At 44.1% G+C, this 21,442-nt stretch overlaps 2 long non-coding RNA genes across 2 annotated transcripts; one reads left to right on the forward strand and one right to left on the reverse strand.

Moving 5' to 3' along the window:
• Positions 1-1,499: 1,499 nt before the first annotated feature.
• Positions 1,500-16,492, forward strand: LOC132208743 (uncharacterized). Its single transcript, XR_009444874.1, has 3 exons — positions 1,500-1,614; positions 6,066-6,284; positions 16,383-16,492. It is a non-coding gene; the product is annotated as an uncharacterized LOC132208743 (long non-coding RNA).
• Positions 4,802-16,849, reverse strand: LOC132208742 (uncharacterized). The gene is made up of 3 exons (XR_009444873.1): positions 16,765-16,849; positions 7,740-7,853; positions 4,802-5,416 (listed from the first exon to the last, which is right to left on the reverse strand). It is a non-coding gene; the product is annotated as an uncharacterized LOC132208742 (long non-coding RNA).
• Between the last annotated feature and the right edge of the window lie 4,593 nt (positions 16,850-21,442).

The raw sequence follows: 21,442 nt of genomic DNA on the forward strand, positions 1-21,442 counted from the left end.
ATATTGGGCAATAGTTACTGGGAGATGAAAGGAAGGAACTTAACATTACTTTTATTTGACTCAATACTGACATTCAAACACCAATAATATCCAGTGCTGATCTGCAAATCCTTTTCTAACACTCTGAAGCTCTGAAATTCATTTCCTTCATCTGCTCAAACACTGTACTGCAAAACAAAAACTTTGCTCCTTATTGAAACATGCAGGTTTTTTGGAGGATTAACAGGTTGTTTGCAGAAAGATTGGTTCCCTTCCAGGACAGTCTAGGACCAGAATACCTCATACCAGAGTGGGGTTTCATATTTAAACCAGAGATGAGGAAGAAATTATTCTCTCAGACAGTTGTGAATTGGTGGAATTCTTTGCAGCAGAGGTTTGTTGTGGCTGGGCCAATAAGTATATTTAAGGCTGAGATCGACAGATCTTTAAGCAATAAAGGTGTCAAGGATTATGGGGAAAGACAACAAAGTGCAGATCAGACTGAATCTCATTGAATGGTAGAGCAGAGGTGATGGTCTGAATGGTCTCTTTCTGTTTGGAAACTCAATGGTCTTGAAATGAGGCTGCAAAACTCTCCGCAGTAAAATGTGCAAAATGAAAAATGCATGGAACCCTTCAGAAAGCTGAACCAAGGTGAGACATGGAAAGGGCAACACACAAATGATAGTCAATGTGGCTGATTGATCCGGAGTGATCTGTTTACCACGGTAAACAGGAAAACTGGTCTTCAGCTCTCACATTGAGCTCGGCTCAAAGTTTTGGCAAAGATCTATAGTTCAGTTTGTGGGTGAGTTGTTGACTTGTTCACCGAGCTGGCTTGTTCTTGCTCAGATGTTTCATCACCATGCTAAGTGACATCATCAGGAAAGCCTCCGTTGAAGCAGTGTTTTCCTCCTCTGCTTGGAATTTATACTGTTTGCTCCGTTATGGTGAGTAGTGTCATTTCTGGATTTGATCTGTGTGGGTTTGTATAGGGTCCAATTCTTTATGTTTGCTGATTGCATGATGGCTGGAGAACGATGCCTCTAAGAATTCCTGTGCATGTCTATGTTTGGCTTGGGCTACTATGGTGACCTTGTCCCAGTTGAACTGATGGCCTTCATTGTCTGAGTGTCTCGATATTAAGGAGAGTTTGTCTTTCCATTTTGCTGCTAGTTGAAGTTTTTGAATTCCAGTGTTTAGTTTCATTCCTGTCTGTCCGATGTAATGTTTACAGTCGTAACTGCATGGTATTTTGTAAACCACATTGGTTCTGCATGTTGTGGGAATGGGATCTTTAATTCTTTTAAGTTATTGTCATTGAGTGGCTGTGGGCATGTCGGCCACCATGATTCTGAGTGGTCTGAGGGGTCTTGTTGTCACTTTCAATATATTCTTGATGCATGACAGTGTGGCCAGTGTGTGAGGGCGTACTGTGTCCTTCTATTGTTGTCTGTTTAACATCGGCAGCCTCACCAAAATTCCCTCACACAAGGTACTGCTGCAGAAGACCAGATAATCCCAGTTCCCAGGCCTGGAATCAGAGCCTCAGTAGCCCAGCCGCGAAGATACAACGGGAAATGGGGGATGGCAATGAGCGCACAGGGCTACTCTGTAGTTCCTATTACACAATCGGTGAGTGTGTCGTCCTTCTATAATGGTACAGAGGTGCGTAAAATGCCGAGGCTGTGAGCTTGAACCTCACCCAGAGATGTTTTATTGACACGGAGCAGGGATTATTGGGTCATTGGGCTGTGGGAAATATCACAGAGCAATATTGATCAAAACAGAATTTGTAAAAAGACGAACTTCTTTTGTTGGATCTTGAACTGTCCCAGGGAAATGTCTCAATTATCAACCATATTAGAGATTGCTCTCCCATCCGCTGAGAGAATCCCCCTGCCTGTTAAACTCAATCTTTGTATGTCTATCTCTGTGTCTTTTAAAATTTGATTTTTATTTCATATCCACGACCTTTTCATTGGAACCAGTTGAATTTTCATGTGTTTGACACCATTATGGAGAGGAAGTGAAAAAACCTACCAGCTTTAGGGTGTGACAATGGAAGGCAGAAGGGTGATAAAAGGATGATCAAGAGAGTGGGGAACGATGATAGCCTTCAGATGAATTTGAATGTCATAGTTCACAATCCAGGGAAAGTTATCACCCACAGATAAATAACAATGAGAAATATAACAAGACAGAATTTGCTGGTGAAACTCAGTAAGTCTGACGGCATCTGCGGAGAGAAAGCAGGGTTAATGTTCCCAGTTCAGTGACCCTTCTTTGGAATGAGGGAAGTAACTGTTGGTTTCGCGTTTACCAAAAGTTCAGTCAAATCATGCCTCTGCCCACCTGCGTGGGTTGCTGGTCTGCTTGGCCCCTTTGACATTGTGTGCCTGTTAGTCATACATTTGTGTGCGCTTGTGGGGGCGGGGGGTGGTGTAGAGGGAGCATGCTGGGCCCATTACCCAGATGGTCACTGGATTGAAACCATTCTCTGCTGCTTACAACAAATTGATGTTTGTTAGCAGCTAAGTTAATTTTGCTCACATTGTCTCTGCATCAGCTTCTTGCTGTCAGTGACCACTTCAATCTACATTTAAAACGCATTTATCCTGACATGGACACACACTGTAAATGTTACAAACGTGCACCAGCTGGTACTTTTTCCTTTCACTCAATCCCTTTCTCAACAGGAACCAACACCGGTGTGATGGTCCAAATGGCCTTCTCCTGTTCTCTGTCACTCTGGGATGATCTGAACAGTGAAAGTTATCCTCTACAGTAAGGCAATACAGCGGACAGATAGCAGTGCAGTGGTGATAATCCCTGGGGACTGAGACACAGCAGCTGCTGGAGTTTGAATTCAATGAATAAAATCTGGAAAGTAAACCTGAGTTTCAGGAACAGAGGCCACGACTTTAATTTCCTGAAATCCTATTCATTCACGTCCCTTTGGAAGGGAAGTCCTTGCCTGGTCTGGCATACAAGTGTCTTGAGGCCCACAACAACATGGTTGATCCCTATCTGCCCTCTGACATCAGTTCAAGGTAAATTAGGGATGAACAACAAATGCTGTCCTGACCAGCGATACCCACCTCCTATGGGAGAATAAGGAAGAACAAAAACACATTCACAACAAGAGAAAAAAAAAATAGGCCTTCTCTCTGCATTGACTCGAATTCACCAGATCGCCCAATCTGGACAGAGACAAGGACACCCACAGCGCAGAGAAACCCGAGAACTGTGCGGACTGAGGGAAGGATTCAATTACCCACTGAGGTGGAAACTCATTTACTCAGGTGTACTGGGGAGAGGTTGTTCACCAGTCCCATGTGTGGATAGGGATCATTCAGAAAAATAAACTCCGGAGCCACCCACAAATTCACATATAGTTATACTCTGCTGTTATAGCTGCTGCGAATTCCCACCTAAGAAGGAACCATATCTGGATACCTGTTTCGAGTGGAAATCTGAGGGCTACTCGACCTGAAAGGTTATCTCTGTTTTCTCTCCACAGATGCTGCCAGTTCTACTGACCTTTCCAGTAATTTCTGTTTTTTATTTGTTTCTGATTTACAGCAATTGTAGTCCTTTCAGATTTTAATCCGGTGGAGTTCCACTGTTTTCTGATGTACAACCATCATTAAAACCTAGTTGTAGAACCCATAATTTAGAATAAATATTAATGTAGTTGTCCATGATGAAGAAAACCGTGGACTGCAGGGAGTTATCAATTAAGTGGAAAGATAAAATGGTGAGCGGAATTGAATCCGGAGAAGTGAGTGATAATGAATTCAGGGAGACTGAACTATGAAAGTGAGGAATAGTTAGTGGTGTAGAGGAACAAACAGACCTTGGAGTGAACATTCACAAATCCCTGAACATGGTTGAACAGGAAGATCAGGTGGTTGAGAGGGTTTGACGTATTTTGTATGCACATTATTCAGCTGATAGTTCCAATTCAGTTTCTCATCAATATTAGCACCCAGCATGATGATAATGGGGAATTCCAAAAAGATACACCCAGTGAATCTCACTTGGCTGTGGTTAGATTCTCATTTCTCAGATTTGGTCATTATTTGTTGGTACTTGTTGGTGCAAATGTTGTTTGTCACATGGCAGGCTCACTTCAATGTTGTCCAGGCATACTGCATTTAGATATCTACTGCATCAGGATCCAAGGAGCCACAAATGGTGCTAAAGTATTACACAATCATCAGCAAACATTCCCATTTCTGACCTTATGTCACAGGGAAGGTCATTGATGAAACAGCTGAAGGTGGCTGGGACTAGAACCTGATCCTGAGGAACTCCTGCAGCTGAGACGATTGCCATCCTACAATCACAAGCCTCCTCTTCTGTATTCAGTATTATCAAACCAGGGTGAAGTAGAGTGAGGAGGGTAAGAGAATGTACATTGGAAACAGAGAAGGAAAAGGAGCAGAACCTTAAAACACAGAACAAGTAGAAAGTAAAATTGTCCAAGCAGTGCAGCACAAGGTAAAAGCCAAATACAACCTTATAAGGTCAGAGTTATTGTTGCTCAGACAGTTTAACTGCAGGTCCATAACAGTGAACCATCAACAGTTACTTAGGGCTCAGAAACTATCTGTATAGCTTAAGATAGTCACGTAAGTGTTACTCACCCAGCTGTGAGCTGACGGTCGGATAGAGAAGCTCTGAAGATAATGTGGAAGTGGAAGTTCTGTTGAAATTAGAGAACTCAGAACTTTGTCAGAAACTGAACAGCAACCTGTTTTTGTAGTAAGTAACTGAAATTTATTTCATATCAATGTTACATGCAACCACTCTGACGTGAAAATGCCTTCATATGCTGTTTTGAGCTGTAAAAGGTGTCGAGTCTCCGAGCTAGACTTCGAGAACTCTTCCGCATGTATGTGGCACAAGTCTGATTAAATTCACCTTGTTTCGATTTACTGAAATCTGAAGATGCAAGCTTTTCAAAAACCAGCTATCCAAGGAAGAATAATATTTTCTGGTTCCTATTGAACTTAGCATTGTCATGACTCCTTAATACAATGCTCTGTCAAATGGAGCCTTAAGATAGGGGATAGTCCCTCTCACATTTGGAATTCAGCTGTTTGGTCCATGTTTGCACTAAGAATGTCGGGAGGACAGGAGATGAGTGGCCCTTGCTTAACTCAAAATGAGATCCATGACTATGGACATTATAAAGCAAGAGCTGTTTGATGTTATGGTTGTCACCCTGTTTTGACTGCATTTACATACTGACAGGCCAGACAATTGACTGAAGGCTTGTCCACATAGACCACATGTATGGTTTCTCTTTACTGTGAATGACACTTGCTCCTTCCATGTTCAAAGCTCTTGAGAATTAAGTGTTCCTGGCAGTTCTTGATCCAGTGTTTGAGTTGAGCTGCCTGTCAGTAAATGCGCCCTTTCCAAATCCCTGGAAAAATAAATTTAAAACAGTTACAAGTAGAATGAAAGCTGCTGGATTGTCACCTGGATCATTAAAAAACTGCAGAAGCTGTAAATCAGGAACGAAAAATAAGTTTGCTGGTAAAGCTCAGAAGGTCTGGCAACATCTGTGAATGAAAAAAACAGAGTGAATGTTTCGGGTCTGGTGACCCTTTCTCAAGTTCAAAGGAAGGGTCACTGGACCCGAAACATTAACGCTATTTTTTTCTTCACAGATGCTGTCAGACCTGCTGAGCTATTCCACTTGGATCACTTGATATTTTTGAAAGGACAGAAGATGAAAAATACAGGACAAATCAGGCTGTGGGAACTGGCTTAAGAGCCAGTCATTATTTGTGCAGAGCCACGGGAGTGGGAGTTTGAGTGAGACCACAACAATGCTGTCGGTGTAACAATACAAACTGTACAATGATCTGACCATAACCTGTGTCAGTCTGTAACTGGATACGTGTAAATAACCTAAGCTTGCTGAAAATGCATTCCTGCAAGCAGGTGGGAATTCACGGGCCACCTTCAGATAATTAATTCCCCCATTTGCACTGGTGAGATTTGTATTTGGAATATCGTGTTCAGTTCTGGTCACCCTACTTAAAGAAGGTTGTTATGAAACATTTCAGGGCAGATTCAGTGGACAAAAACCTGGAATAAGTGGATTGCCATAAAAGGAAAATCTAGAGGAAAATCTAGACATTTTCGGCCTGTATCCTCTGGAGTTTTGAAAAGAAAGAGGAGACTAAATTGAAACATGAAAGATCCTGAGGGGACATGACCAGATGCATGGTGAAAACGTGGTCCCTCTTCTGGGAGGATCTCGAACTGAGGGTCATTGTTTAAAGGTAAGTGTGAGTCCATTTGAAATAGTGAGGAACATTTCTTTTCTCTGAGGGCTGAGACCTTTGTGATTCCCTTCATCAAAAGGCAGTGGATGCAGAATCTTTCTATTTAAAAAAAGGCAGATTCTTGCTGACCAAGACGATGAAAAATATTCTGAGATATGCAGGCACATAGCGCTGAGGTTGAAATTAGATCAGCAGTGATTTTATTGAGTCACAGAGCAGGTTTGAGGGGCCGAGTGGCCGACACTTGTTCCTCGTGCCTTTGTTTGAATAAACCGCAGGACAAAGAAACTTGAGTCTTGTCTGATTCCTGTGGGTGAGGGGGGTTCAGGGTTTGAGCTCCCACTTCACTCACCCAGTGGATTAGTTCCTCTCTACACCCCAAACAGCTTCAATTAACATTATTTTTTTTTCAATCACATGAGCTGTCATCCTTCTAACTTTCAGGGAATACATCATTCCTAGTGGGATGATGCATTTTAAATCGGAGGAGAGAACACACAAATTAGGAATCAAGAGTTGTCCATTCTGCCCCTCGAGCCTCAAAAAGGTCAAAGCTGATCTATTTATGCTTCGATTCCACATTAGCACTTTGCCTCAATAGTTTTTTTTTAAAAAAAACATCCTGTGGGCATTGCTGGCTGAGTTTAGTTGTCATGGAGAAGGTGGCAGCGATCTGCCTTCATGAACCACTATAGTCCATGAATGGTAGGTGGACACATAATGCTGTTAGGGAGAGAATTCAGGATTTTGACCCAGCAATACATTTCCAAGTCAGGATAGTGAGTGGCATGGAGGGAATTCACACCCAACACAGAGTCTACAGCACGGAAAAAGGCTCTGCTGGCTCTATCTGATCTTGACACTATCTTGCAAGTACTCTGTTATTCCATCTTTTATAGCTGACCCTAACATATTTTGCCAACCAACAATTTTATGCAAATTCCCTGTTTTCTTTCTGACTCCCTTCTTACATATTGGGGTTACATTAGCTATCCTCCAATCCATAAAAACTGACATTCTATAGAATTTGGAGGATAACCGCTCGTGCATCTGCTGTTTCTACTGCCACTTCCTAAGGTACTTTGAGATGAAGGCTATCAGTCTCTGGGGATTTATCTGCCTGTTATCACATGAGATTTCAAAATATAATTTTCCTACTAATACTGATTCCACCTTCCCATTAGACCCTGAGATCCCCTTAATTTTGGGACATTATTTGTATCCTCCTTATTGAAAACCTCAGACATATCTAATTGGTCTGCCATGTCTTTGTACCCCATTATAAATTCACTGTTTCTGCTTGTAAGGAGAGCCCATATTCTTCGTGACCAGTCTTTCACCACCAATCTTCAACTAAGAGTTTAATGATGATCATGAAACCGTTGTTGATCATCAGGAAAAAAAAAGTCTGGCTCACAAATACCCTTCAGGGAAAGGAACTGTTATCCTTACCTGGTTTGGTCTGTGTGTGACTCCAGCCGTACAGCAATGCAGTTGACACCTGATAGTCCTCTGGGCAATCACAGATGGGCAATAAATTCTGGACAAGCCAGCAAAGTCCGCATCCTGTGAATGAATATAAAACAAAATTCTATTGGGTGTATGGTCCCTGCAGCATGCACTCATGTTCTGTTTTCTCACTCTTATTAAATCCCTTTGTTTCCCTTTGCAGAAACCTAAACTGCTCCCAATCCTGTTGTCAGTTGTTTTATTCGCCTAATTGTGTATGCTGCTTCCTTAAATTTAATACCGGTTCATTTCCCTTTCTGTGCTGTGGTTTGATCATGTTTCCCATTTTGTTCTTATGCCAGGCTGCGATGAGTAACTTCCACAGCTTGCCCACGTCCTCTTTCAACATTTGCCATTATCCATTTCCCATCATCCATTTAAACACGATTCACCATTTATCACAAATAGCTCATGTCTCATATCATTTTAACTTCTTTCATTTAATTACAGGGCCCAAGACTCAGAAACAACAATATCACTCTAGCGTTGTGAAGAATTCTATACTATTGTGGGCTCTCATCCTTAAGGGCCCATACTCAACGAGATTGTCAATTATTCCATCCTCATTATACAATATCCATCTGCTTCTTCAACATGTTGATTCATAAAATTGTACCATACAGACGCTAAGGAATTTTCCTGCACTGCATTGTTACAGTTGTGATTTGGGCAATTTATAAGTAGGTTGCAGTCACCTTATGCCTCATATCTCTCAATTCCACCCTGATGCCTTGCCTAAAATTACTGCAGCTTGGGGTCCATATGCAACACTAAGGTCATTTTCTGTCCATTGGTGTTTCTCAGCTCAACCCAAACAGACTCCACTTCACTACACCCTATATCCTGGCTCACATCAGTTTCCTGTTTTAATCAGCAGCTCCTGACAAATCCTTTTCCCTCTTTCCTGCCCAATCCATCTTCCTCAGACAACCCACTGATTCCAGGTTTCAATCTCCTAAACCTCCTCTGAGCCACTTTGAAAAAAAGAACGGAAGGCCAAAACCTGCATACAGTATTCAAGATTTGGTCTGACCCCTTCCTTGTACAAATGAAGCAGAACATCTTTTCATTGATTATTATTTGTTGTCATAACAAGGGAGATGGCTTCGTAGCTTTCTGGGTTTCAGACAGGTCTTAATCAATTGGGGCAATGGGCTGAGGAATGGGAGATTGAATTTTATTTTGATAAATGTTTGTTTTACCACAACGCAATACTTCACAAAGGCAGGACTTACACAATTAATGGTTGGACTCTGGGTAGTGTCGTAGAGCAGAAAAAAACCTAGGGTTTCAGGTACATCATTCTTTGAAATTTGCATCATAGGTAGACAGGGTGGTTAGGAAGGCATTTAACACACTTGTCTTCATTGCTCAGGCCTTTTGAGGACAGGAGTTGGGAAGTGATGTTGGCGAGTCCTCTTCTGGAGGACAGTGTGCTGCTCTGGTCGTTCTGTTGTGGGAAGAATATTGTTAAACTGGAGTGGGTTTGGAAAAAAAAAACTTACCAGGATATTGCCAGGAATGGAGGGGTTAAGTTATAAAAATACGCTGGATTGGCGGGAACTTCTTTCATGGGAAGGCAAGAGGTTGAGGGATGATCTTATGTAGGTTTAATAAAATAATGAGAGACACAGATAAGGAATAGCAAAAGTCTTTTCCCTCAGGTGGGGGATTTCAAAACCAGGGGCATATTTTTTGAAATGAGAGGAGAAAGATTTTTTAAAAAGGCATGACGGGCATCTTTTTGTTTTATATAGAGTGTTCAGTATGTGGAATGAACTGCCAGAGGAAGTGATGGATGTGGGTAGTTACGATGTTTGAAAAACATTTAGATAAGGACATGAATTTGAATGGTTTGGAGCGAATATGGGCCAATAGCAGGAATTTTTTTAAATAAGGAAAACATTGCTGCTATCACTAGAAGAGATGTTTCTGAAAAATCATCCCATGAAAACATATGTTGAAATTAGAAATAAGAAATAAGGAAGGAACAATCACCTGATGGGATTGTACCACAGGCTTCCTCATTGTCAGAGGGAAACTGAGGAATAAATATGCAGAGAGATCTCAGATATGTGTAAGAATAGCAAGGTTATAATAGTTGGTGATTTTCAGTTTCCAAACATTTACTGGGACTGCCATTGTGTTAAAGGTTTAGATGGTGAGTATTTTGTGAAATGTGTTCAAGAAACTTTTCTTTATCAATAAATCGATGTTCCTATGGAAAAAGTAAGGCGTAGCAAGTGACTGAAGAGACAGTACAGGGAAATTCTGAGTCTTATGACAGAATTACTATCAGTTTTAAAACAATTATGGAACAAAATATGCCTTCCAGAAAAAGTAAAAGCTTTAATTGGAGTAAGGCAAATTTTAATGCTGTAAGAAAAGAACTTTCAACACTTCTGAGGAAGGATTAACAGACCCGCAACATTAACTCTGATTTGTCCTTCACAGATGCTGCCAGACCTGCTAAGCTTTTCCAGCAGCTTCTGTTTTTATAACTTTCAAAAGTTGACATGAGTAGACGGCAGGCATAAGGGTGTCTGATAAGTGGGGGGGGGGGGCTTTCAAAAATGTGACAATTCAGATTCATTATGTCTCTGTCAGAGTGAAAGGTAAGGTTGGTAGGATTTGAGAACAATGGGTGAGAAAAGATACTCAGGTTTTAGTCAAGAATAAAAAAAATATAAATTAGTAGATATAAAAAAAAACTTGGCTCAAATGAATCTCTTGAAAGTATAAACAGTGTTAGCGGCATTCTTAAACAGGAGATCAGGATGGCAAAAAGGCAACATGAAACTGCCATCGTTGATAAGCTTAAGAATAATTCAAAGAGTTTGTACAAGTGCATTAAAAGCAAGAGAGCACCGAGAGAGCAAGCAGGGCTCCATGAAGATGAAAGAGGTCAACTCTAGTGTTCAGCATCAGGAGAGGAGAGAGATTTGAAAGGAATATATTGCATCAGGTTTTACTGTTGAGAAAGAAATGGAGGGGGGACAAGTCAGTGGTAGAAATATTTTGGACTGAAAACAGTTCACGGAGATGGGGGAAGATTTTTAATGAATATTTCTCCTCAGTGTTTACTAATCAGAGAATCATGGATGCTAAGGAAACAAGGGAAGCAAGTAGGGATGTTTTGGACCATTGAGGTGGCGTTTGCAGCCTTAAAGCACATTAAGGTTGATAATTCCACTGGATCTGATAAAGTCCATCTTTGGACACTGTGGGAGGCTGGGAAAGAAATTGCAGAGACCCTTGCAGAGATTTTTCCTTCATCTTTTCTCACGACTGAAATTCCAGAAGACTGGAGGGTGGCTAATGTTGTCCCATTGGTTAAGAAAGGTAACAAAGACCAGCCAGGGAACTACAGGCCAGTGAATCAGTGGTAGACAAGGAATTGAAGATGATATTCAGGGAGTGGATCAACCAAAGCTGGGATATTCAAAATCTGGTTAGGGATAGTCAGCTTGGATTTGTGCACAGGAATCATGTCTGACAATCTATTCAAGTTTTTTGAGGAGGTGAGCAAGAGGATTGATGAGGTTAGGGCAGCGAATGCTGTCTATATGGACTTTAGTAAGGCCTTTAACAAGGTCCCATATGGCAGCCTAGTCATGAAGGTTCGGTTGTGTGGGATCCAGGGAGAGCTAGCTCATGGGATTCGAAATTGGGTCGATGGTAGATAGCATAGCGTGATGGCTGAACTTTGGTTCTCGGACTGGGCGGCTGTGGCTAATGGTGTGCCACGGGGGTCGATACTGGGATCTTTGTTATTTGTCCCTTACATAAATGATCTGGATGTGAATGTCAATGGCATGATTAGTAATTTTGTATCATCTGCAAACTTAAGAGGTATCGTTGAGGTATCAAAAATTACAGGGGATTGTGATCAGATGGGGCAGTGGGCTGAGGATTGCCAAATGAAATTCAATACAGCTAAGCGTGAGGTGTTGGCATTTGGAAAGTTAAACCAAGGTAGGAGTTATACAGTGAATGGTAAGGTTCTGAGGAACATTGTGGAGCAGGGAAACCAAGAAGCACAAGTGCATAGTTGGTTGAAAGCAGCACAGGTAGACAGGGTGGTGAAGAAAGCTTTTGGCATGCTGGTCTTCTTCAGTCGATGCATTGCATTTAAGAGTTGGGATGTTATGTTAAAGATGGACAGATCATTGGTGAGGTCACACTTGCAGTGTGGTGTCCAGTTTTGGTCACCCTGTTACAGGAAAGGCATAGTTAAACTGGAAAGTGTGCAAAGAAGAGTTACTAGGATTTTGCTAGGAATTGTACGCAAGTTGTAAGGAGAGGTTGGCCAGGATTGGACTTTATTCCTTGGAATGGAGGAGAATGAGGGCTGACCTTACTGAGGTGAATAAAATCATGACGGGCATAGATAGGATGAATGCATGCAGTCTTTTTCCCTGGGATGGGGAATGGAAAACTAGAGTGTATAGATTTAAGGTGAGAGGGCGCAGATTTAAGGAGGATGTGAGGGGCAACTTCTTCACACAGACGGTGGTGCATATTTGGAATGGGCTGCCAGATAAAGTGATTGAGACAGGTACAATAGCAACGTTTAAAACACATCTGGGTAGGTACACAGATGGAACGTGTTTGGAGGGGGATATGGACCAAATACAGGCAGTTAGAAATTGCTGAGTGGGCACCATAGTCAGCACAGACCAGTTTGGGCCGAAGGGCCTGTTTCCATGCTGTATTACACTGACTTTGAACCTCCAGGTCCTGCTCTGGTGCATCAAATCATGTTGTGGGAAGTTAAAGAGAAAACACGGGGCCCCTTTGCAGAAATATTTGTATCATCTATAATTACGCGCGAGGTGCCAGATGACTGGAGAGTGGCTAAAACTGTGCCTTTGTTTAAGGGACATAAGGAGAAGCCTGGGAGATGTAGACCTGAGTCTGACTTTGGTCTTGGGTACGTAGTTGAAGGTAATTGTGAAATGCAGGAGTTATGTGTTTGGAGAGTCAAGGAATGATTAGTTGATTGAGTTTTTTGGAGAAGTAGCAAAGAAGATTATTGAGGGTGGAGTGTTGGATGTAGTTTATTTCGACAAGACTAAAGCCTTTGACAAGGTTCCACAAGGTGGACTAAGTAGTAAAATTCGATCATATGGGATTCAGGGGGAGCTTGTCAACTGGATACAAATATGGTTTAGTGACAGGACACAGGGACTGGTGGTGGAGGGTTGTTTATCAGACCGGATGCCTGCTCCCAGAAGTGTTCCACAGGGGTCAGTGCTCGCTCCAATTTTGTTTAGCTATATATAAAAAAAGCGATTTAGATGAGAATAGTGGAGACATGGGCAGTAGGTTTGCAGATGACACCAAAATAGGTAGGATAGTGGACAGCGAAGTAGGCTGTCCAAGATTACAAAGAGATCTTTATTTATAGGGTTAAGAGGCTGAGGAATGGCAAGTGGTGTTTAATTTGGATAAAAGCGAGGTATTTCATTTTGGTAAAACAAACAAGATCAGTACTTGTACAATTAAATGTAGGGCCTTGGGGTTAGTGTTGTCGAACAGAGAGACCTCAGGGTTCAGGCCCTTAATTCTTTGAGGTTGGCGTCACATGTAGAAAGGGTGGTTAAGTTGGTGTTTAGACTGCTTGCCTTCACTGCTCAGACCTTTTGAGTATAGGAGTTAGGATGTTATGTTGAAATTGTGCAGAACATCAGTGAGACCTCTTCTGGAGTAATGTGTCCACTTCAGATCTCCTGTTCTTTGAAGGATATCATCAACCTGGGGAGGATTCAGCAAAGATTTAGCACAAAGTTGCCAGGAGTGGAGGTTGAGAATCATAACGAAAGGCTTGATCGGTTGAGGCATTTTTCCATTGCAGTCTAAGAATGGAGGGGTGATTTATATGTTTATAAAATCATGAAGAGTACAGATAAGGTGAATGGAAGATCCCTTTTCATTTGGGAGGGGAATTTCAAGACTAGGGGGCTGGAGAAAGCAAGCTGAAACGTTCCTTGTTCATGTCTGAATCTGGACGGTTCTTATTGCCAGACTATTTGACGAAGGGCCAAAGAGATGGAGGTTAGGGAATGCTTCTCATGGCTGGATTAGCTTTCTACTCTGGGTGGCTTCATGGTACACTTACAGTCTATAGGTTACCAGTACTGGAGGGTATGAGTTATGTGGAGAGACTGGGGCTTCACTGGAAAATAGGAGGTTGAGCAGTGACTTTCGAGAGATTTATAAAATCGTGAGGGGTATAATGTGAACAGCAAGGGTCTTCTCCCTTGTCGAGGGGAGTCCAAAACTGGAGGGCATTTTTCAATGGGAGAGGAGAAAGATTGAAAGGGCAGGAAGGGGGAGCTGTTTCAAACAGAGGATCGTTTCTATGTGGAATGAACTGCCAAAGGAAGTGGCAGATGCAGGTACACTTCCAACATTTAAAAGACATTTGTACAGGTACATGAATAGGAAAGGTTTAGAGGGATATGGACCCAACTCAAGCAAGTGGGACTCGTTTAGTTTGGGAAGCCTGGTCAGCATGAACGAGTTGTAACGAAGGAGGCTGCAGAACTCAGAAATAAATTTTTGATATTTTGAAAATAGTTCACATTACAGGAGACGAAGTGCTAAATGTCTCAGAAAATATAAACGTTGATAAATCTCCAGTACCTGATCTAGTGTATTCCAGGACATTGTGGGAAGTAAGGGAGGAAATTGCAGAAATATTCGCATCATCTATAAATATGGGTGGGTGTGAGATGACTGGAGAATGGCTGATATTATCCCTTTGTTTTAGAACGGATGTGGGAGAAGCCTGAAAAATATGAACCTTAGCCTAACACTGGAAAACAGTGACAGAATTCGAGTCGGTATGGATTTACGAAAGGGAAATCATGTTGGACAAAACTGCCGGAATGTTTCAAGAATGCAACATTTAGAGTTGAAAAGGCAGTGGATGTGGCTTATGTCAGCTTTGAGAAGGCATTCAAAGGCCCCACAGAAGAGATTAGCACGTAAATTTAAAGCATGAGAGATTGGGTATTCACAGGGATACAGAACCGTTTGGCACACAGAAACAGTCAGAATAAACAGGTCATTTCTTGTATGCCAACCAGTGACCAATGTGGTACTGTGGTCCATGGTGGATCCCAGATATTCATACAATCAATTAGTTATTTAAATAAGAAATGTGTCTCAGTTCGAGATTATCCAGTTGGATTACAAAACTAGGAAAACACAAGTCACTGACAGTGAGCATGCAGGTGTAGCAGGGGGTGAAGAAGGCAAATGGTATTTTGACCTGCAGAGTTAGAGCATTTGAGTACAGGAACAGGGATGTCTTACTGAAATTGTACAGGATCTGTACAGACCACACCTTGGATGGTATGTGTAAATTTGGAATTTTTATTTGAGGAAGGAACTTCTGGTTGTGGAGGCTGTTCACAACAGTTGATTAGACTGATTCTTGGGATGGCAAGACTTAGATATAAGGATAGGATGGATTGATTAGGATGAAATTCACAGGAGTTTAGAAGAACGAGGAAAGATTTCACAGAAACCAAAAAAATTCTAGGTAAATACAGGAAGGATGTTGTCAATGTCCAGGGAGTCGGAGCTTAGGGCCATGGGCTAGGCTGTTAAGGGTTGAAATGAGGAAAGTAAAAAAAAATACAGAGACTGGTGACCCTGTGAAATTTGCTGCCACGGAAAGCAGTTAAGGCCGAACACTGGATGTTTCCAAGAAGACGATAATATGTATAGTTGTCAGGGCTTCAGGGATCAAAGGGTCTGGCTCTAAAGTGGGAAGAGGCTGAATAGAATGATCAGCCATGATCAAAGTGACTAGCGCAGAAGGATCGAAAGCTACAATGGCCTGCGCCTGTTCCCATTTTCTATGTTTCTATTCTGTTGAAGGTGGAACATGAGAACAAAATGACGAATATTGACAAAAAAACAGCACGACCTTATCACCACTGGATGAAAATCCTATAACGCATTACCAAATTGCAACATGGGAGCTACTTTACGATGCAGGTTGCAGCAGTTCAAGAAAGTGCAGAGTGATTTTGGTTGCTTCTACAGTGGCTGCTCTGTCTCTCGTTTTCAATCCAGTTTTCAAGTTGTTGAATGCCCTGAGAAAAGTAACATAGTATGACAGAAATAACTTTGGAAGTTTGCTGATACTGGGGGAAGCAAGGGGTGGGATAGGGGCTGGAGGTACAGAAGTGGGTAGTGTTGGGGAAGAGGGACAATGAGAGAAACAACTGGCTGGATTTTGGGCGGGGGGGGGTGATGGGCGAAGAATAACCCCAATATCCAAACCACACGGCTCCAACCTGTTCAGCTCTCTCCCTCCACTCTGTGGTCTTTCTCTGAGCCTCTGTCACACCAGCAGCCAGCTCAGCATCAGAGATGTGCATTTGGCCCAGTTTTAAAGTCCTTCTGTTTGACCACATTCTCTCCCAAACTTGCTGGCACCAGTTCTCAGATGCTGACCTTATTAATGGCCAAAAGAGTCTACACAGTTTTCAAATAAGAAAGAACCTGCAATTGACTTCCAGGCCTGGCCTCAGAAACCAATAATTGATTTTGTATTTTTTTTTTAAGCACAACTGCTGCTCACAGTCCAGACGTCACTGTTCAACTCTCAGATTCAAGCCAAAAATTATTTAAAAACTCAGAGAGGGTGCGAACACTGGACACAGTGGAAAGACCTCTAACCAGTGAGTGCACATTGGAGTTCTGCTTTACTGAGAACACCTCTCATTGCTGTAATCACATTCTGAAGTGGCTTGACAGGGTAAAAGCTGACAGGACTTTCCCTCTCACAGGATAGTCTAGGCCTGTATCAGAAGCCGGAGGCTCTCTGCAACCTACACGCAGCACCAGAAGATCCCTGTTTGAGACTTGAGACCTAAACTGAGCTATCATGCAGCCCTCTTGCTGGAATACAGCACGGAAGCTACCATCCCCTTTAACCTGTACTCACCGCTTGTGGCTCTCATGGAGGACCATTTCATTCTGGATATTGCTCCCAGTACGCATGCTCCATAGCTGAATACACCGGTGTGACATCGAACGACCAATAGCAAGCAAGAGGCAGGACAGAAAAGGCACCGGAAATGATTCTCCTCCAACCAATCAGAGGACAAGGGCAGGGCCCAATTCTCAGTAAGGATCACCGGATCCGAAACGTCAACTGTGTTGACTCCGTCACAGAAGCTGCCGGACCCGCGGGGCTTTGTTTTTGTTGACGTCATTCGCGCGGCGGGTGGGCGGGGTTATTCTTCCACCAATCAGGGGGAGACAATGGGAACTGCGGAAGCTGGAGAGTGTGAGATAACAAGCTGTGGGGCTGGATGGACACAGCAGGACAAGCAGCATCTCACGGGCACAAAAGCTGGTGTTTCGGGCCTAGACCCTTCATCAGAAAAGGGGGATGGGGAGAGGATTCTGGAACAAATAGGGAGAGAGGGGGAGGCGGACTGAAGATGGATAGAGGAGAAGATCGTTGGCTGTTGGTTTGTTCACCGAGTTTGGCAAATGAATTGCAAACGTTTCGTCGCCAGTTGAGAAGACATCATCAGTGCGTAGTTGCTGCTGCGTAGGAGAAGATAGGTGGAGAGGAGGCAGGCAGGTCAAAGAGGCAGGGATGGAGCCAGTAACGGTGAGTGTAGGTGGGGAGGTAGGGAGGGGATAGGTCAGTCGGAAAGGATGGACTGGTCATGGGGTCGGGATGTGGTTAGTAGGAATGAGATGGGGTGTGGCTTGAGGTGCGATGAGGGGACAGGTGGGAGGAAGAACAGGTTAGGGAGGCGGGGACGAGCTGGGCTGGTTTTGGAATGCAGTGGGGGAGGGGAGATTTTGAAGCTTGTGAAATCCACATTGATCCCATTGGGCTGCAGGGTTCCCAAGTGGAATATGAGTTGCTGTTCCTGCAACCTTCAGGTGGCATCGTTGTGGCACTGCAGGAGGCCCAAGATGGACATGTCATTTGCAGAATGGGAGGGGGAGTTGTTTAGTGCGAACCGAGCATTGGTGATCTGCAAAGTTGTCCCCAAGCCTCTGCTTGGTTTCTCCGATGTAGCGGAGCCACAACGAGAACAGCGGATGCAGTATACCACATCAGCAGATGTGCGGCCTGGGATCGAGGTGATGGGGGAGGGGGTAGGGGCAGGTGGAGCACTTTCTGCGGTTGCAGGGAAAAGTGCCGGGTGTGGTGGGGCTGGAGGAGAGTGTAGAGCAGACAAGAGAGTCACGGAGAGAGTAGTCCATCCGGAAAGCAGATAAGGGTGAGGACAGGGTGTGAGGGATGAGTTGTGGAAAATGTGGGAGACACGGTCGAGGGAGTTCTCGACCACTGAGTGGGGCGAGGTTGCGGTCCTTGAAAAATGAGGACATCTGAGATGTACAGGTGGTGGAATTCCTCATCCTGGGAGCAGATGCGGCGGATTTGGGAATAGTGGATGGCATTTTTGCAGGAAGGTGGGTGGCAGGAGGTGTATTCCAGATAGCTGTGGGAGTCAGTGGGCTTGAAATGGATATTGGTTTCGAGGTGGTTGCCGGAGATGGAGACAGAGAGGTCCAGGAAGGAGGGAGAGGCATTAGAGATGGTCCAGGTGAACTGAAGGGTGGGGTGGAAGGTGTCAGTGAAGTGGATGAACTGTTTGAGCTCCTCGTGGATGCATGAGGCGGCATCGATGTAGTCATCACTGTAATGGAGGAAGAGGTGGAGTTTAGGGCCTGTGTAAGTATGGAAGAGGGATTGTTCCACATAATCTACAAAGAGGCAGGCACAGCTTGGGTCCATGCAGATACCCATGGCCACCCGCTTTGACTGTAGGTAGTGGGAGGAATTGAAAGGGAAGTTGTTGAGGGTGAGGACGAGTTTGGCAAGGCGGATGAGGGTGTCAGCGTTGGGGGACTGGTTGGGCCTGTGGGAGAGGAAGAAGCGGATGGCCTTTAGGCCATCTGTATGGGGAATGCGGGTGTATAGGGACTGGATGTCCATGGTAAAGATGAGGTGTTGGGGACTGGGGAATTGAAAGTTTCGTAGGAGATGGAGAGTGTGGGTGGTGTCACAGAAGTAGGTAGGGAGTTCCTGGGCTAAGGGTGAAAAAATGAATTCCAGTTAGGTGGAGATAAGTTCGGTGGGGCTGGAACAGGCAGAGATAATGGTTCAACCAGGGCAGGCAAATTTGTGGATTTTGGGAAGGAGATAGAAGCAGCCGTTGCAGGGTTGGGGAATCATGAGGTTGGAGGCTGTGGGTGGGAGGTCACCTGAGGTGATGTGGTTGTGGATGGTTTGGTAGTCGGGCGTGGGGTCATGATTAAAGGGGCAGTAGGAGGTGGTGTTGGAGAGTCGGCGTGTAACCTCAGCGATGTAGAGGTCAGTGTGCCATACTTCAACTGCTCCTCCCTTGTCCATGGGTTTTATGGTGAGGTTGGGATTGGAGCAGAGGGCTGCACATTCTGCAGGGAAGAGGTTGGAGTGAGTGCGAGGTTGAGGTTGAGGCATTTGATGTCACGATGGCAGCTGGCGATGAAGAGGTCGAGGGAGGGTAGAGGACCTTGGGATGGTGCCCAGGAGGAGGGGGTGCATTGGAGGTGAATGAAGGGGTCAGTAGAGGGAGGGTTAGGCTCGCGGTTAGAGAAGTAAGCATGGAGGCAGAGGCGGCAGAAAAACTACTCAACGTCCAAGCGTGACCGGTATTGATTGATGTGTGGGTGGAGGGGGACAAAGATGAGTCCCTTACTGAGGACTGATCGTTTGTCCTCAGTAAGGGGGAGGTCTGTGGGGATGGTGAAGACTCGACAGGGCTCAGTGTTTCTGTCTCCTCTGGAGCTGCTGGCTGTGGAGGCTGTGGGCGGAGTGACATCGGAGATGGTTGTGGGTGGAGTTGCGTCGGCAGTGGGCAGAGTTGCATTGGCATGGGCGGAGTTGGATCGGTGGTGGGCGGAGTGCCTTTTGCGTTGGTGGTGGGAGGCGTGGGGTAGGAGGAGGCAGCAGCGGTGATGGTAGGTATGTCCTCAGTGTCTATGGTATTGGACTCGGAAATGGAGGTGGTGGCATTCGCTGTCCCGGAAACGGTGTTTCCTGCGGCGGAGGATGTGACATCTTTCCTGGTGGTTCCGACAGTGGCCACATGGCCAATGCTGGCGGGCACATTGTGGGGGAGTTCCTGGGTAGGGTTGAGGATTTGGGAGGTGGCGGAAGCCCGTTTTGGATGGTAGGTACCAGGAAGTTTACTGTACTTACGGTTTTTTGTGCCCACTAAAGCTGAGTAGAATTGTGAGTTCAGGTTGCGGATCCTACGAAGAATAAAAAACAGGAGAGCTCCTTTGCAGGTCTGAGAGAGGGAGGCTGTGAGCTGGGGTAGGCTGGATTGCAGTGCCTGGAGTTGCCGTCGCATTGCTGCAAGTGTGTGTTTTAGGAGTCGCAGGGAAAACTGCTTCTGAAGTGTCTTAATGTTCTGAATGTAGACATTGTCACGTTTGGGGACAAAATGGGAAGGCTTGAATGTGGACTGTAGTCCACTGGGGATGATCTGATTCCGTCGGCAGGTACTAAGGAAGGTGATGTGGCTGTAGTACCTGGTTTGCTGCAGGACATGGTCGAGCAGTCTCAAGGCCGAAGAGGGCAGCTTTTGGCCACTTTTCCAGGGTAATGATGAGACTGCATTAGGCTGTGTGCATGATGAAACCAGAAGCCATCCAGAGCTGATTGGCTGAACTGATTCCTGTGAGAAGTATTTATCTTCAGAGGAAATCATGACCAGACTGTCCCTGGATTTATTGGACTTCAGGCGAATGACACACGATCTTGTTTTAACGCAAAATATTCCGAGCAGTCTTTTCAAGTTGAATGCTGAAACATTATTTCCATTTGTGCACGAGATTACCACCAGTGGATGGACTGTAAAAATGGAGAATATCTCAGTTAGACAATGGTGACTTATTTCTTTTACCCTTTCAAAGGATTGTGTGTTTGTGCAAGTCTTTCCAGAGAGAGATGGAGGATAAATCATTGAATATTCTTAAGGAAGAGGCAGACAGATTCTGAACGAAGAATAACACACCAATGTTATAAGGGGTGGAGAGGAATGTTTATTTGAGACCACATCATTCAAGAGCTCACTGCCTGGCGGACTTGGTTTGATTTTTCTAATCACTTACTCCTGATCCAAGTTTTCACTTGGCCACGAAGGCTCTGCTTTTCAGAATGATGGGTACAACTTCCAAATACGATTTTTAAACGACACTCTGAAAATACTCAGGGAAGCTTCATGGTTTTTCAGCAAGATCAGAGACATAGAACAAAGTTAAAATCTCAATAAAACTGCTTTAGTAAACAGATTGGGCTGAATATATGTCTTTCATAGTATAGATTACTTTTATTTGTACTGTTGAGATGAATTTTGTTGGCAAGACTAGTATTTATTGCCTCTGTCTACTTTCCATTCAGAATATGATGGTGAAACCCAGGGACACGAACATATGTTTCATGGAGACATTCAGGATTCTGAAGAAGTGTCAGTGAATGGACAATGATATAGATCCAAGCCAGGATGCTGTGTGGTCTTGGAGATTGGAATCCTCACCACTTGATGCTCACAACATATGGAAATTGTGATCAGCGATAATGAGAACTGCAGATGCTGGAGAAT

The sequence above is a fragment of the Stegostoma tigrinum genome, unplaced genomic scaffold, assembly GCF_030684315.1.
Source record: "Stegostoma tigrinum isolate sSteTig4 unplaced genomic scaffold, sSteTig4.hap1 scaffold_53, whole genome shotgun sequence".
In the NCBI taxonomy this organism is placed as follows: Eukaryota; Metazoa; Chordata; class Chondrichthyes; order Orectolobiformes; family Stegostomatidae; genus Stegostoma; species Stegostoma tigrinum.